The sequence below is a fragment of the Prionailurus viverrinus genome, chromosome A2 (genome assembly GCF_022837055.1).
Source record: "Prionailurus viverrinus isolate Anna chromosome A2, UM_Priviv_1.0, whole genome shotgun sequence".
NCBI classification, from domain to species: Eukaryota; Metazoa; Chordata; class Mammalia; order Carnivora; family Felidae; genus Prionailurus; species Prionailurus viverrinus.
In genome coordinates this window covers 109,161,228-109,177,107 of record NC_062562.1, presented here as the reverse complement: position 1 = coordinate 109,177,107, position 15,880 = coordinate 109,161,228, and positions in this window count along the sequence as shown.

Below are 15,880 nucleotides of genomic sequence, written 5' to 3'. Positions count from 1 at the left end.
TTTCTCCTCTGTAGAGTGAGGGAATTAAACCAGGTAATCTCCAGAGTCCCTTCCTACTATTCCATCCAGTGATTTGTGTGTGATGTAGCACGTGTTCTGATATTCCTTACAATATTCGGGGCCAGCCGACTAACCACTCACTCCTCAAAGACTACACGAGCTGAGAGTTTAATAGGTAAGTAGAAAAGAATGCAAAAGTAAGGGTTTTCTCCTATTCGCAGCCTGAGCGGCTTTTTAGTTTATATTTCCCATGGCTAAGAGAGTAAAGAGTGGAACTAAGAGCATCAGAAAATATTTTTTGTGAGCACAGGACAATATTTTATTTAGATTGGTTAATGGGATAATGGTTGGTTTTATTCACAGGAAGGAATATGCTTTTCATATTCATAAGGTATTAGTGACTCCAGACCCATTTAATTTCTACACATCTGTTAAGTACAGAAAAAGGAAACCTAATGATCTAACAGAAAAACACACTTAAGGCTAACATTTGGTTCCCAGACCTATCATTCTCTTTGCCAAAATGAAGTTACTGAAGCTTTCATAGTAATTGTTGTGACTGAGCAGAGCAAAGGGACTCATGTACATTCATGCTGGTATGTATACACATGTATTTGCACCTCACAAGCCCATATTAGAACTTGCTATTTATTTCCTGAATGAAGCCTAAATTAGATAGTGATACTCGGCATTGTTGCTGAGAAATGGATTCACAATGTGTTCTTGTTTAAAACAGAGACAATGAGTAGACAGCGACACAAGCGCATTAAATTACTCTGCCCCAATTTATTTTTTAGAGCAGTTCTTGCTGAAAGGTCTTTCAGGAAGACAAGGACATTCAGGAAGTAACCCTTAGTCTCTGTGGACGAATGTGTTTATTGAGAGCATGCTTGGTGAGAGGTATACAGACTCTGGTCTTAAAGCCCCTGTTCCAGTTTTATTTCCTTCTTGGTGAAACTTCCTCAGTTTCCTCATCTGGAACATAGGGTTCATATAGTATGGCTGTGAGGATCAGATGGGAAAACAATGTGGCTGCAGAAAGAAACAGTGGAAAAGGGCACAGAGAAGTCACTGTTAAGTCGAAACCAAAAACAGTTACTCCGTTACTGTTTTTATTTTTCACAAATTGCATAAATGCCTTGGCTGTCAGTAGCAAATGTGAAAATTACCTTGTCATAGAGGCTCACAGTGTTCCTTTCTCCATGCTATAACATAATTGTCATTATAATTTTACTACCACCAACAGCCAGGGTAGCTGTCCCTATCCTCATCTCCGTGACACCTCCGTGTGACAGCATACACCTGTGTGGCTTATGCATGAAATTAGCTACACAAATTGTGGAATACATGTACAGCTTAACTTGTTTTGCAATAATCTAAACATTGCAAATGTTAAGTGAAAATCAAACCAAAGATGAAATATGGGTACCATTTTTTGGTGACATGTATCACATTTCTGACTAGTCTTCCAATTTTAACATCTCTACTTCTGACTTAGTAAAAACTTTGTAACGTGTGCATTGTAGGAGAAAGTGGTCATTCGCTCCCATCCACCTTTGTACTGCTCCACGATGATGCTACCTAGCCAGGATAAACCCACTGTGGGATGACAAAAGCAATATGGACCACCAAGAAAGGAAATCACCATATTCCAGGTAAGTCCCTTTCTTCTCTATGTTCCCCATCAATACACGATTTGTTTTTCTGCAAAGCTCTTTCCAGAACTGGCAGTTAGGAAATAAAAATCGCTTATCTGTTCTTGAAGCTTTTAATGACTGCTTTCATTAATAACTCGTCACAGCTAAGAAACTACCCATGTATACTTCCCAGTGCCAATCCATCTCTTTTTTCTCCACAGACTCTTGGCTGGTACCCTTTACCAGACATACACCATCAGCAGCCAGTTCTGTGAATCTCGCAGTTGGTGAATCCTGCTGGTGAGGTTCCCTGCCTCCTCTGCCTATGCTTCCTTGGTATCAAAAGTGCCTTCTGCGGCTTTACCTGTTGAACTTCTCTGAAGAAAAAAGTTCTTCCTCATACCATTAACACGTTTATGGTTCCAGAGAAACGAAATCTAAGCATACAGCAATGTAAGAATCCAAATTGGTAGAAGATAAATACCAGGTAAAATGTACAGATGGAAGTTGTCTTCGGTGAATGTCCCCAGCCTGGCTAGTTTGGGGACGGAGGGGAGAGGAAGAAAGGGCTCACCCTGGGTGAACCTCACATTTGGAAGGTTTCACCTTCACATGAATGTCGACAAAAATTTACCTCATCCTTCAAAAAAACTACCTGGTTGTTTCTAGGAGTTTCTGGAGGCTACCTGATTTGTGTGTGAAATTATAGCTGTTCAGGTTCTGTCAGCTCATTTTTCTCTTTGAAAGTCAAATGTCCTCGTGACACCTAAGGAAGGCTGCTGACCTTGCCACCAGGACTCACCTGAACAATCAAGGCAATGTACCACACAGCCTTCTTTTGAATAACTGCCTTAATAACATGTAAAAATGTATCCCATGGCTAAGAGCATGTGTAATCCCTACAATGCGTAATATTGAGAGTCCCCTCTGTGTATCTCTACCTCCTTACTGGCCCCTTTTATTAAAATCTTAAATATGGAAGCTTATATAATTAGAATAGATACAATTTGAAGTAAGAAAAATTTACTTGACCTCACGAAATGGTTTAAAACAAAAATCATGAAAGATCTTTTGAGCCATAAATGTGTGATTTTGACCACTGCCACTGCTAAACTCTGATAGAAGAATACAACATTTAACATTTTGGCAGTCAGTTTTAAAAGAAAAATCACGTACATGCGTATGCAATAACTTTAGATTTAGGAAGTGTTACTTTATAAAAATATGTATTGTTTGTCATACTTGTATGCTTCCTACTTACTCGGTGATATGATAGTCTATGATCAATAATATTTACTAATTAAATTTTAAAAAATAGATATTTTAATCATCTCCTGGCTAAATAAGCTATCATATGGCCCCTGGAAACTTCATTACTTAGAGGCTAGTATTCCAAAATCAGTTTCTAGAATCCATATAGTGTGAGACAAGAGACAAAGCTCATTAACTGCTGTTGTCTCTTTATGCCCAGGCCTTAGTCAATAATTTAAATCTTGGTGCTAATAAATAATTGATACTACAGTGGTATTTCTTTAAAGACCCGAATTTTCTTATAGCTTAGTTTTCTTAACACGCTTCAGCGATATTTTCCTGTGAATATCTAAGCATTGGCTTCCTAGGAGTCCCAGGGAACAAAAGAGATTATTTTAGTGTGAAAGATGCCAGATTTGCTTAAATAATTAACCAAGGTCCACATATGTTCACCTCCTCCCTCTTAGTAAAAATACAATTAAATAATGAGACTCAGCTACATTAAAGTAATAAACCAAATAATGGGGAAGGGCTAATGCTCAATAAAGCCCAAACTGACTTGTGTATTTGGACCAATGTCTTTCTCTGATTATAGGTTTTTCCAGAATTTTTATTTTGGTAATATCCACATAGCATAAAATTTACTATCTTAATCAACTGTATGTATAAGTTCAGCAGTACAACACAGTCATCATCGCCAACCATTTCGAAACTCTTTCCATCTTGCAAAACTGAAACTCTATACCATTAAATAATAGCTCCGCATTCCTCCTTACTCTAGCCCCTGGCAACTACCATTCCACTTTCTGTCATTAGGACTTTGATTATCCTGCGTGTGTTTCATGTAAGTGGAATCAGACAGTGTTCGTCTTTTGGTGACTGGCTTATTTCATTTAGCAGAATGCCCTTAAGGTTCATGTCTGTTGTTGCATGTGTCGGAATTTCCTTCCTGTTTAAGGCTGAATAATACTCCATTGTATGTATCTACCCACCTTTTGCTTACCCATTTATCTATCAGTAGACACTAGGGTTGCTAACATGTTTGATCTATTATGAATAACATTGCAATGAACATTGGTGTACACATATCTTCTCAAGGCCCTGCTTTCAATACTTAAGTATATACCCAGACTTAGGATTGCTGCCTCATATGGTAACTTTATTTTTAACTTTTTGACAAACGATCATATGTTTTCCATAGCTGCTATGCCATTTTATATTCCCTACAATAGCGTATAAGGGCTCCAGTTTCTCCACACACTTGCCAACACTTGTTATTTTCCTTTCTTTTTTTTTAAAGTAACCATCCTAATGCACGTGAGTTGGTATCTCACTGTAGTTTTGATTTGCATTTTCTTAATTATTTGTGATGTTGAGCTATGACTATATTTTTAAATTGTGTGGATATGAAACTCTTTTTCCTTCCATTTGATAATTCTAAGAAAAACAGCTAGATAAAAAGGAAATTCCAAAACTGTGGGAATAATTTTAGCACTATTCTTATCCTTAAAGGATTATTATATATTTGAAGGAAACAGCTTACTAAAATACAAATCGCTTTATCTTATATTCAGTCTACAGCTTTCCACACTGGCAATTCAACCTTACTGAGTTCACCCTATTCGTTGATTCATTGATTCATTGATTCATTCAGCAAATGATTCATTCATTGATTCATTCAGCAAATACTAAGAAAGGCTCTCAGTTGCTTTTACTGTACTGGTTTCTGGGAATGTATAAATCAAACCTTACTTTTCCTGTCCTCTAGTAACCTATCTCTAGTTGATGGGGCATTGTCTCCCTTTAGCTAAGTATAGGTCAAAATAGAGGAGGTCTATGTCATCCTACTAAGATGTCAGAGAGATCTAATTCAAAAACTTTTGCTGCCTTTACCAGAGGAGTGACTAGAAAATGTTATTTAAAGTGAATTTCCTCATCTGAAAGGGAGGAGTAATTATTCTTACTTAGGGGTTTTGTTGATTAACCCCATGGGCATCGTAAAGTGGTTAACCGGGTGTAGACATCCCCATAATGACTTTCAGTCTTTTATTGGCACATACATAGCTAAGAGTTCACGAATATCTTACTCTAGCCCAGAAACATCGAGGCTTCCATGAGTTTAGAGATCTGTCACAATAACCATTTCTCTTGAGTGGTCCTTGAAAAAAAAATCAGTAAATGTAAGTGATCTCTGCTGTCAGTGCTTAGAAGTTATATGAAACAAAAACTGTCTGGAAAAATATAGGCATGAGGGAGATAAAATCATTTGCTGAGACTTGTACTTTAGAATTGCACCTCATCCAACATTTACTTTTCCTTAAAGAGACAAAATGGATCCCAGGACCTCCTATCTGGACTGTAGCATTATTTTGTGTATTCATTTATTTGAAGAAGGGAAATCTGCCTTCATGAAGAAAATGTACTGGTCGCAAGGAGTTGGACTGTTTTGATCTTGCACGGCAAGTTCTCACTACAAATTCATTAACTGAGTGGATTCCTAAGTGGCTTGAGTACAGGTAAGTAGCACTAATCGTGTGGATCAAAGCAGTATCCTTTTTACAATAATTATTTCTCATTGTGAAATTTTAAATTAATAGTCTGTTTTTCTGGTATTATATGGCAGTCTCATGATCCCGGTGATAGTACTGGCCCTTTGCTTTGCAATATTAAATAGAAATTAAGTTTGCCTTGTTAAAACTCAGAGCTCCATCCTGGACATTGACAGCAAGATGATTGGACACAGGAAGGGAATTAATGCAACCTGAGGAAGTGCCTCCCCTGCTCCCCATCAAGGGTACTCTAACCCTATAACCACTAGCCCCACGCACCTGGAAGCAATCCACTTATTTTCGAAAGCTTTAAAATTTTCTACAAACCCCATCTTGCAGTTTTGTTATTCTGTTGATACATTTTTTGCCCCAAATACAGATTTTGAATTTTTTTTCTCATCTGGACACTGGGTAATTCTGGGAAAAAAGAAACTATTATATTTGATTCATTGTGTTTTCAAATTTTGATGCAGTGCCTTTATAAATTAGCCTATACTGATATAAAATTACGATTCAGGGTCAAAACTAAAAACTTAGACCAGATGGGAATATTTACCAATGCTTACTTTAAGATATAAAAATGTGAAAAAATTGAAGTAGAAAACCGTGCTGAAATGTAGCCACTGTTCTTTTGTTAATACAGTAGTATATATTCATTATAATTTATTTTCCCTTGAACCGTATTTTGTCTTTAAGTAATTTTGGTGTGTAAGAACAGAGTACTTTCACATTTGTACATTTTTTTCCTCAATAAAACTACGACTGCATTATTTGTCTTAGTATTTATCTCTGCCCTGGAATGTTTCTTGAAGTTTTCTTTCTGATTTTTAAGTTTCATTTCTACAGTATAATTTGCTTGTTTCTTTAGTCTGCTGCCAGGAAGTTAAATATAATAGTAAAGCTTTACCAAAAAGTGGAAAGTAAGAAAATGTGAAAATTGGAATCCCTACGCCTTTCTTCTTTGCTGAGAAAATTTTTTGTACCTATGTGCTTTGGGGATTTGATATTAGTCATTTGATTGACTCTACAAAAAGATGTGAACTGAGTCTTCTTAAATAAGATCATTCTCATTGTTCAATTTTTATTGTATAAAAAGTGATTTTAAAAATTCTGTCTAGGTTGTTTTTACCTCTATAAGGAAGGATATATATATAGATATATTTTTAACTTTATCAATCCCTGTACCTATTTGTTAACATTTCCTTAAATGTGTTTTCTCCAGATGTTAAAAGTAAAAAGCCCTTGTTATTTTTTCCATTGTCACTCTTTACTACTTTCCATAGGCGGTATATTATGCACGCCAAGGACTGGAGGAAATAACAGACGTGTGAGCCCCAAATTATAGGCACAAAAATAACTTTCATAAAATAAGTTTTAAATGACACCACTTTCCAAAAAAGCCGACTCTAATTGACTCAAGCCTAGAAAGCAGTAACGTTAGGGAACATCAGACACACGTCCACTGATCCCAGAAAGTGTTCCACAGTGTGACATTAGCTGAAATGATGACATTCCCAGCTTGCTGCCAGCACATTCCAGGAGGCAGGCTGGGTATTTTGGTACTGGTCAAGCCGGTGTCCCCACCAGTATTACTCTGACATCGTTGAGATACGATTTTATTTAATCAAGCAACTCCTGAGAACCCAGCTCCATTGCTCACCTGCAACAGATAAAAGAAAAGATTCCAGGCAGAGAGATTACAAGAAATAAGAGGGGAAACTCCTTTTTGAATGCAGACAGAATCCTCACCCGGGCTTACTGACTGGAGCAGTCCGGGTTCCTGCTGTTTGCAGAATGTTACAGATGGCTGCCTGGGCAGGAAGCCCTCCCCCTTCCCTAACGGTGCTCTGGGGAATGCTGGGGGCCTGGAACCAGCCCTCTCCTTCCCTTCCAAACCTCTTCTCCAAACCCCTACTGAGAAAAAAAAAAAAAAAAAAAAAAAAAGAAAGAGAGAGAGAAAGAGAGAGAAAGAGAGGATGAAGAAAAAAAAGTACGCCCTGGAAACATTTCTGCCAGTCTGTTTTTTAGTGGAATCTTGAATTAACCTCTTCACTCCCGATTAGAATAGCAATTTATAACTTCGCCGGCATCTCTTTAATGTCCAGAATCAATTCCACCAGCTCATTGAAGTACCCTACCATTTGGGTTGAATTATAATGGCACTTTTGAGTTATGCAACAATTTCAAGTAAGCGAAAGCAGGTTTGAATGCAGAAATAATTAAAAGTATTTTAGCACATCAAATATTGTATTAATAGTGTCCTCTGGTTAGATTCGTTCTTAAATCCCGTTGGAAAGTTTTGTTTTTCCCAGCTTTTTCCTTTGGTGCAGTTACTTTTTTTTAAAGTACAAATTTGTTTTGGACCTCTTAAAGAGAGGTTAATTTCATAATCAGTCTTTTGTTTATAATTTGAAGGCAATTTCATTATCATAACCCTATTTGTGTCCTATTTAGTCTGTATTTTAAGGCTTACTGTATTTGTGTTTCTTAAAGGTGGCTTTTATTTTGTACTTTTTAAAGTTAGGAAATTTAGCTAATATATGTCTGTATCCAAAGAGCAAGCAGAAACTTTATGCTAAACTGTAAAATTCAATTTTATTTCTAACTTCATCATTGCCGTCATAGTAGAAACAAAATATGCCTGGGAAGAATATACTTATTTTGAAACATATTACATTTATTTGAGTCAAAAATAAGGTGTAGGGAAGGAAAAAATAATTTTTCCCTCTACCCTTCTAGGTTCTTGGCTGAGACACCCACTATAATAAAAGATTAACAGGAGAAAAACAACTAAGTTTATTAACTGTATGCCTCCTGTATACATGGGAAATACCCAGGAAAACTGAGTCACTTCCTGAGATGGCCTTAACTATCATCTCCAGCTAAGGACAAAAGATGTTGGGGGTGGGGGGTGAGAGGGAGAGTGAGCCACTTAAGGGAGGCTATCAGGAAAAGGGCAGAAAACAAGGGTGTGATTGTTATGCATATTTTGGTTGTGACCTTCTCTATTGATAAAAGCTTTGAGAGCCATCCTTCTGTTCCTAGTGCTGAGAGAAAGGTACTTTTACAAATGGAGATTTCCCTTATAAATTTGTCTCTTACAAAAAGGAGACTTCTACTCAGTTTGCAGAGCAATTCCTATATATGTTGTTTCTTAAAAATACTTCGCCTAGGTGCGCTGGGTGGCTCAGTTGGTTAAGCATGCAACTCTGGCTCAGATCATGATCTCATGATTCCTGAATGTGAGCCCTGCATCAGGCTCTTCACTGGCAGAGCCACTCTCTCTCTCTCTCTCTCCCAAAAATTAAAAAAAAAAAAATGAACTTAAAAAAAACTCAGACTAAGCTAATTCTTATGCCAAAGAAAAATATTTTACAGTATCAAATTCTGCTTCCTGAAAGTTACAAACTAAACTTGATATTCCTGATGATAAGCTGGTTAGATATATCATCATCTCAATGATAAAATATTATAACCATCTATAGTTTTACTCCATGAAAAGACAAGTAAAAGCTTAAAAATGGGAAACTATTGAAAATGTAGTTAAAGAATGTAACAGATGTAAGTTAAAAAGGAAAAGAACTTCTTTATTTCATATGGAGCAAATCCAGATATTCTGTGATTGACTACATTTATCTATTGATTAATTCACCAAATATTGAGTACCCTCTGAGTTTCAGGCCCCATGCTGGATATTAGGGATGCAATCATCAGTGAAACACACTATTTGCCCCAAATAAACTATAGCCTGGTGGAGTGATGATGTTTTTGGGTCCAGAAAGAATTCTTGACATGTCTTTGGTGCAAAAAGGTGATTTTATTACAGCACGGGGACAGGACCTATGGGCAGAAAGAACTGCACTGGGGTTGTGATGGGTGACTGATTACATACCTTCAGGTTGAGAGGGAGTTAGGGATAGTGTAAATCTCCAAGGAATTTTGGAAGCGAGGAATTTTGGGACCTTGAAGAAGCTAGTTATTTTTAGGAAAAGCTTATTTACTACTATCTAGTAAAAACTCAGTCATGAGGCCCTTCAGTTGTATATAAGTGGGCCATAAGCTTGGAATATGATTGCCAACATGTATCTTAGGGGGTTAGAGATAAAGGAAGTCTCCAAAGGAATTTTTGTATGTTAAAGTAGACTTACAGGATCCTGGGGAGTCAGGCTAAGAGTGCCTTTTGCCCTTAGCAAAGTGTTATCAGTGAGGCATCTGAGTTCCTAGAGGAAGGTCACTCTGCCTGTTTTAAGGATTTGTCAATGGGATGTAGACAGTAAGGAAATTGAATTTTTCATTTACTTTTTAAAAAAAATTTTTTAATGTCTATTTTTAAGAGAGAGAGAGAGGCAGAGCACCAACAGGTGAGGGGCAGAGAGAGAAGGAGACAGAATATGAAGCAGGCTCAGGCTGAGTTGTCATCACCGAGCCCAAAGCAGGGCTTGAACCCATGAACTGTGGGGTCATGACCTGAGCCAAAGTCCGACACTTAACTGACTGAGTCACCCAGGAGCCCCTCATTTTTCATTTATTTTTGTTTCCTACATCAGAGGACAAGACAATCTGGGGTTCCATCACCTGCTATCTTAAGCCCTTGTTTATGAGGGGATTTTTTTAATGTTTATTTATTTTTGAGAGAGAGAGAATGTGTGAGTGGGGGAGGAGCAGAGAGAGAGGGAGAGAGAGGATCTGAAGCAGGCTCTGTGCTGACAGCAGCTAGCCCCATGCAGGACTTGAACTCACAAACTGTGAGATCATGACCTGAGTTGAAGTTGGACTCTCAACTGAATGAGCCACCCAGGCACCTCATGAGCCTATCTTAAGACCTTTTATCTAAACACTTAGAAAGGCTAACTAAAGACAAGTCAGTTTGGCCGGCTCTCAACTGAACAAGCTCCAGTCATGATACCTGGCATCTATTCTGATTGGTCACTGCACCTGTTCCCATTAACCCCAAGCTGTACGCTATTTTTAATAGCATGCTTGTTTGGACACATTAGAAATTCATCATTCAAGATTCCTTCCAACAATTTTTTAAAATTGTATTTACCTATCTGTGTTTCATTTCTAGCTAAAAACAAATACATAAATTTTTAAAAAGGGGTGAAATTAATGAGTTTTTGAGCAATGTTTTTTCTTTGAGAAAAAGAACGATAAATGTAAACAGAAAGTCTCAACTCTTTTTGCCCTTGCCTTGCTTGTTGTGTGAGGGAGTGATGTTTGGAGCTGCCACAGTCGCGTACCTATGAGAGAAAGCTGATGGCATAGGTGCTGGCCTTGGCCCAGCAAACTTGAGCTACTCAGTTTCCCACTTGGGATGGGCTACCTCTGGATTTCTTATGTGAGTTATGTTGATAGCTTTCCTTTTTAATCCACTTTGGTTTTGGAAATGTTACTGGCAGTCAAAAACACCTGAGCTGAAATAATATGTTTAGAGGAAGTAGAACTATTTTTGTTTCCTAGGAATGAAAACTGAATGGGTATACTTACATTCCAAATAAAGGATTTTGTAATATGTCTTTAATGAGTGCAGTTTTCCAAATCATAAAACTTCTTGGGAGGCATATTAAACTCTATAAACTCCATAAAATCTAGGTTCTAGAATTAAATATTATTTGCTGGATAAATAGTCTTCTCCCATGCATTCTTGGATTCCAAAAGTTTATCTGACTTTGATAGCTAACTTCAGGTGACTCTCAGCTTGCTGGTTTCAGAGTCAGTAGTGTGGTTTACAGTCATACCTTACAATTTGACCAACCACATCATAAAACACTCGATAGAGATATAGGCCAACACTTTCGAGTGAGAACCCAAGCCAAAAGCCAAATTTTCCTTCTCTGTGTGTAATTGTCATTGCCTCTAAATATCTATTTGAGAGAAATGAAAGATTATTGGGAAAATTAGGGTCTGTCAGCATCAGCCAACTAGCTGAATCATACCTTTTGTACGTTACATATTTCAAAACTCTCTCAAATGGAAGTGCCCACACAAAGGACACATTCTATTTTCATGGCACCTTTTGTCATCTAGCCTCCAGGCTTCCTTTCTTATAGTACAGTTGTCACTCATTCACATTAACACAATGATATACAAGAATATATATATATATATATATATATATATATATACACACACACATGTGTGTGTGTGTATATACATACACCTATGTGTGTGTGTGTGTGTGTATATATATGTATACATGCACACATATGTATTTGGACATTCTAAACTACTGATGTCATGTAGTTTATTGCAAAATTACTGGGGCTTAGGGTTTTTTAAAAGATGCATTGATTCCCTGAGCATAGAAGAAAATCCTGCAGATAGATATCCTCAATAAAAAATACAAAGCAAACAAAACTGTGTGTGTGTGTGCATGTGTGCAGGAATGATCTCATTTATTATAGTTTTACTGGATAGTCAAGTAGAAAGAATCATAATAAAGATACATGAAAGTGGGAGGAAAAATCTATGTTGCTTTAGCATAAGATAAAACATGAAGTGTGCTTCAAGGAAAACATCAAGTCACACTGGAAATGCCTTAAATGTCTACATGTGTAATGATTCAGCAAGGCCCAACGCGCTAATGACGAGCCCTTGCTGCATGCCGCAGTGCTGCAAAGCAAAGCCATTCTTTTACGTTGCCCTTATCCAAGTCCATTAAGAAATAATGGTTCTAAGATGAAAGTCTTGTTAGGGTTTCAATGAAAATGTTTGGCACACCATGATGAAAAGTCAACAATCTGCTTTTAACAAGAGACACTGGAAAAACGTTGGTTAACATACCACTGAAAATATTAATTCTCCTTAATGGCAGGATGCAACATAGCTTTTTATAGTTTTTGATCCATGTCATAAATTTGGCTATGACAAAGGGGATACTCCAGCTTTAACTCACTGGCAAGAACATTAGTTATTTTCCAGCCCTAAAAGTTTTGGCCCTTAGTATTCTCTGTAATGTACCAAAGGACCAGATTATTCTGGTCCAGGATAGATAGCCTGTTTCTGTGTGTGTGTGTGTGCGTGTGCATGCACATGAGTGTGCAAGCACACACATATTTGCACGTGGATATATAAGTGTAGTCAATGTATGTGTGTCACTAGCACGAGTAGTTTTCTTTAAGCTTTTGGAGAGAGAGAATAAGGAAAAATGCTACAAGTCTCAAGTACTGGCCAGAATTCCACAATTTGCAAAGTTGAATCAATGAGGAAGATAACAGCCTTGTGGACCATAATAACTTGATCACTATATGCCTGGATATGCTGCCCACTTCAACTGAATGTGGTTAGAAAAAGTATTATTTTTTCCTATCCTTTTTTCCCTCAGCATAAATATAAATTTTCAGGTTTTAAAGATGTAGGAATAACAGGGGGGAAAGGACTCCTCTCATTTGCTCAAGACAATGAGTCTTGGCTTCAGAACTTACATTTCAGAACAGAGTTATTCTTGTCCAAATCCTAGTATTCTGTCTTAGTAAAATAGATATACATATGTGATAAATATAACTTCAGTGCCAGACCTTAACATTTTATCCCCACTGGCTTCTTTCTGCTTTGTCAGTGAGTAGACTGTTCGTTCCTTTTTTTTTTTTTTTTTTTTTTTCAGAAGCATTGACAGAGGATTTTTTTTTCATTGTATAAGTAAAGGAATATTTGCTAATGCAATAATTCTTTTTGCTATGATTGAGGGACATAATTGTAATACCGTTTTAAATTTATTCCTGATGGTTGGATTTGTTTTTCAAACAACAAAAACCCATACATTTAAAATATGCTAATAGGTTTGTTTCCTCTATTTTAAATTTAATTGTGAATCCAATGTCTTAGAACAATAAATGAGAAAAAAGATGAAGTGTGAACTCCATCTGTAGGAAAAATATAAAATAGCTTACCAACAGAACATCTTAAATGTTTTTTTAATGAATAGGAACATGCATAGAATGAATTATACTTTAATGTTGTTTCCTTATACAAGTAGTTCTTAAACTTTCATAAGGATAGGAATCACTAAGCCGATATGGGGGTGAAGACTTGTTAAAAATCAAAAGTTCTAGACTCAGAGATTCGAATTCACTAGATCTGGAGTATAGTCCAGGAATCTGCATTTTATTTTATTATTATTTTTTTTAATGTTTACTTTTGAGAGAGAGAAAGAGAGAGAGCCTGCATGTGTGCATGCATAGTGAGGGAGGGGAAGAGAGAAAAGGAGTCACAGAATGCAAAGCAGGCTCCAGGTTCTGAGCTGTCAGCACAGAGCCTGACCTGCAGGGCTGGAACTCAGGAATTGCGAGATCATGACCTGAGTCAAAGTGGGCCACTTAACTGACTGAGCCACTCAGGCACCCCCAGGAATCTGCATTTTAAACACTTTCCCTCTACCATTTGGTATTAATGGTACTAATCTTCCTATGAAGAATTAAATCTGGGACAAAGGATTTGTTCTCATTCATATTCCTACAGGTTTTGCTGTTGAAGGATTAACTTTGTACACTCCAAAAAAAGTGTGCTCCTTCAAAAGGCACAGAGCCTTACCCAGTGCAAGTTTTCTGTTTCTTTTCTTTGTATTCCTTTTTTTAAAGTTTATTTATTTATTTTGAGAGAGAGAGATGGTGGGAGGGACAGCAGGGGAGGGTCAGAGAAAGGGGGAGAGAGAAAGAATCCCAAGCAGTCTCCATACTGTCAGTGCAGAGCCGATGTAGTGAGGTGGGGCTCAAACTCAGGGACTATGAGATCATGACCTGAGCCAAGATAAAAATCACAGCCTTAACCCACTGAGCCACATAGGCGCCCTCTTTGTATTTCTTTAACAACATATGGTGGAGAGCTAACATCATACTTTTATGTATGTATGTATGTATGTGTGTATGTATGTATGTATTTAGTGGCCTGTGATTGCACAGGATTGAAATAATCTTACTTTTCAGTCAATGTATTTTTATTGGTTTATATATACTTACCCTTGCAAAATATGTATTATTTTTTTAAGGTGCACATATGCTTAGTTTACATACATAGTACTATGTTATAGATCACATTCTTTTCTATACTTTTCATTGACCTCTCTGTCTTTAAAGTCAATTTATGTTGTGTAATCTAACCCATACCTCAAACTGCCCCACTGTTCTCTAGCTTATGTACCATCCATGTTTTACCCTTCCATTCTGCCAGGATGGAGTCCCACATTGCCTCCAAATCCCCACCCTTAAAAAATGCTATAATAGATATCCTCTTACATATACATTGATGAGCCTGTACATATCAATTTCAAGGTGAGTATAATCAATTTATGTTTTAAAACAAACTTTAGCCGAGGAGAATAGGGGCTTCAAAATTTCTGTCATTTGTTTGGTGACCTTAGGAACACAGAAGAAATCTATTTATGATACCCTTATGAAATACATAGTTTATTCTATGGAATATTTGTTATAATTCATCTGTTCCTCACTTAGTGCTTTCAAGAGTGATGAGCTTATTTAAGAAGAAGAAAAAAATGCAGAGAAATAAAAATTATTCTCTCATGATTGCTTTTAATGGAAGAGAAATAAATCATATTTTTCCCCAAAACTACTTAGATTAACTTGACTAAAAACATATTCTTTTTTACCTGTGATTATCAATCCAAATATAAAATCAGTCCAAATATATATACTGGTCTGAATCAAATTTACTGAATAATTGAATTATTTTGAAAAATCTTTTATGGCATTAGTAGTTTTTGAATTTTATATGTAAGTAGTGGTATTTGAGATTCATATCTTTAATAAGGCACATGCTTAATAAATCAGTCTGTTGATTTCATATTTATTGGATGACCTTTCACATCCTTGCATTTAATGAAGTGTTACTGTAATTTGATTTGTTTATGTGGTGCCTCTCTCTTTATACTTGGAATTATCTTGCCAGAGAATATACAAAAGCTGCTATGCAAAGATCAGCAAATATCTTTAAAACCTTAACAGCAGTTTAAAGGCAACTTCAGAGCACATATTAGAGACCCTTTGCACAGCCCCTGAAAACATAGCCATGTGGCCATTTCTGTTCTTGATTTGATTTCTGCACACTTTTAACTGTTGAATGTCCAGAATGATGGCTTGAGTAGCATGTTCCAATTCAATGAGATTTCATATAATATATTTTAACCAAATTAGCAAGGGCAGTTGTATTGGTTAAGCATTTCAATGAGATAAGAGGGGGGAAAAACACTTTTTGGTGGAATAAAGATCTGAAAGCACAATTAAGTCAGTGTGGAAATGAAATTTAACACACAAGTTGCTACTTAACAACACACCATTTCAAAGAAATATTAATGGAGTTGATAGGAAAATAGGAGGTCATGTCTTCATTTATTACTTTGTTGATTGGGGAACGAGATAGGTTCAAGTTGTAGGCAGTGCTCCGTCTCCTGAAATTCCCCCGTAGCGTGAGGTGATCACATTTATTTCAGCT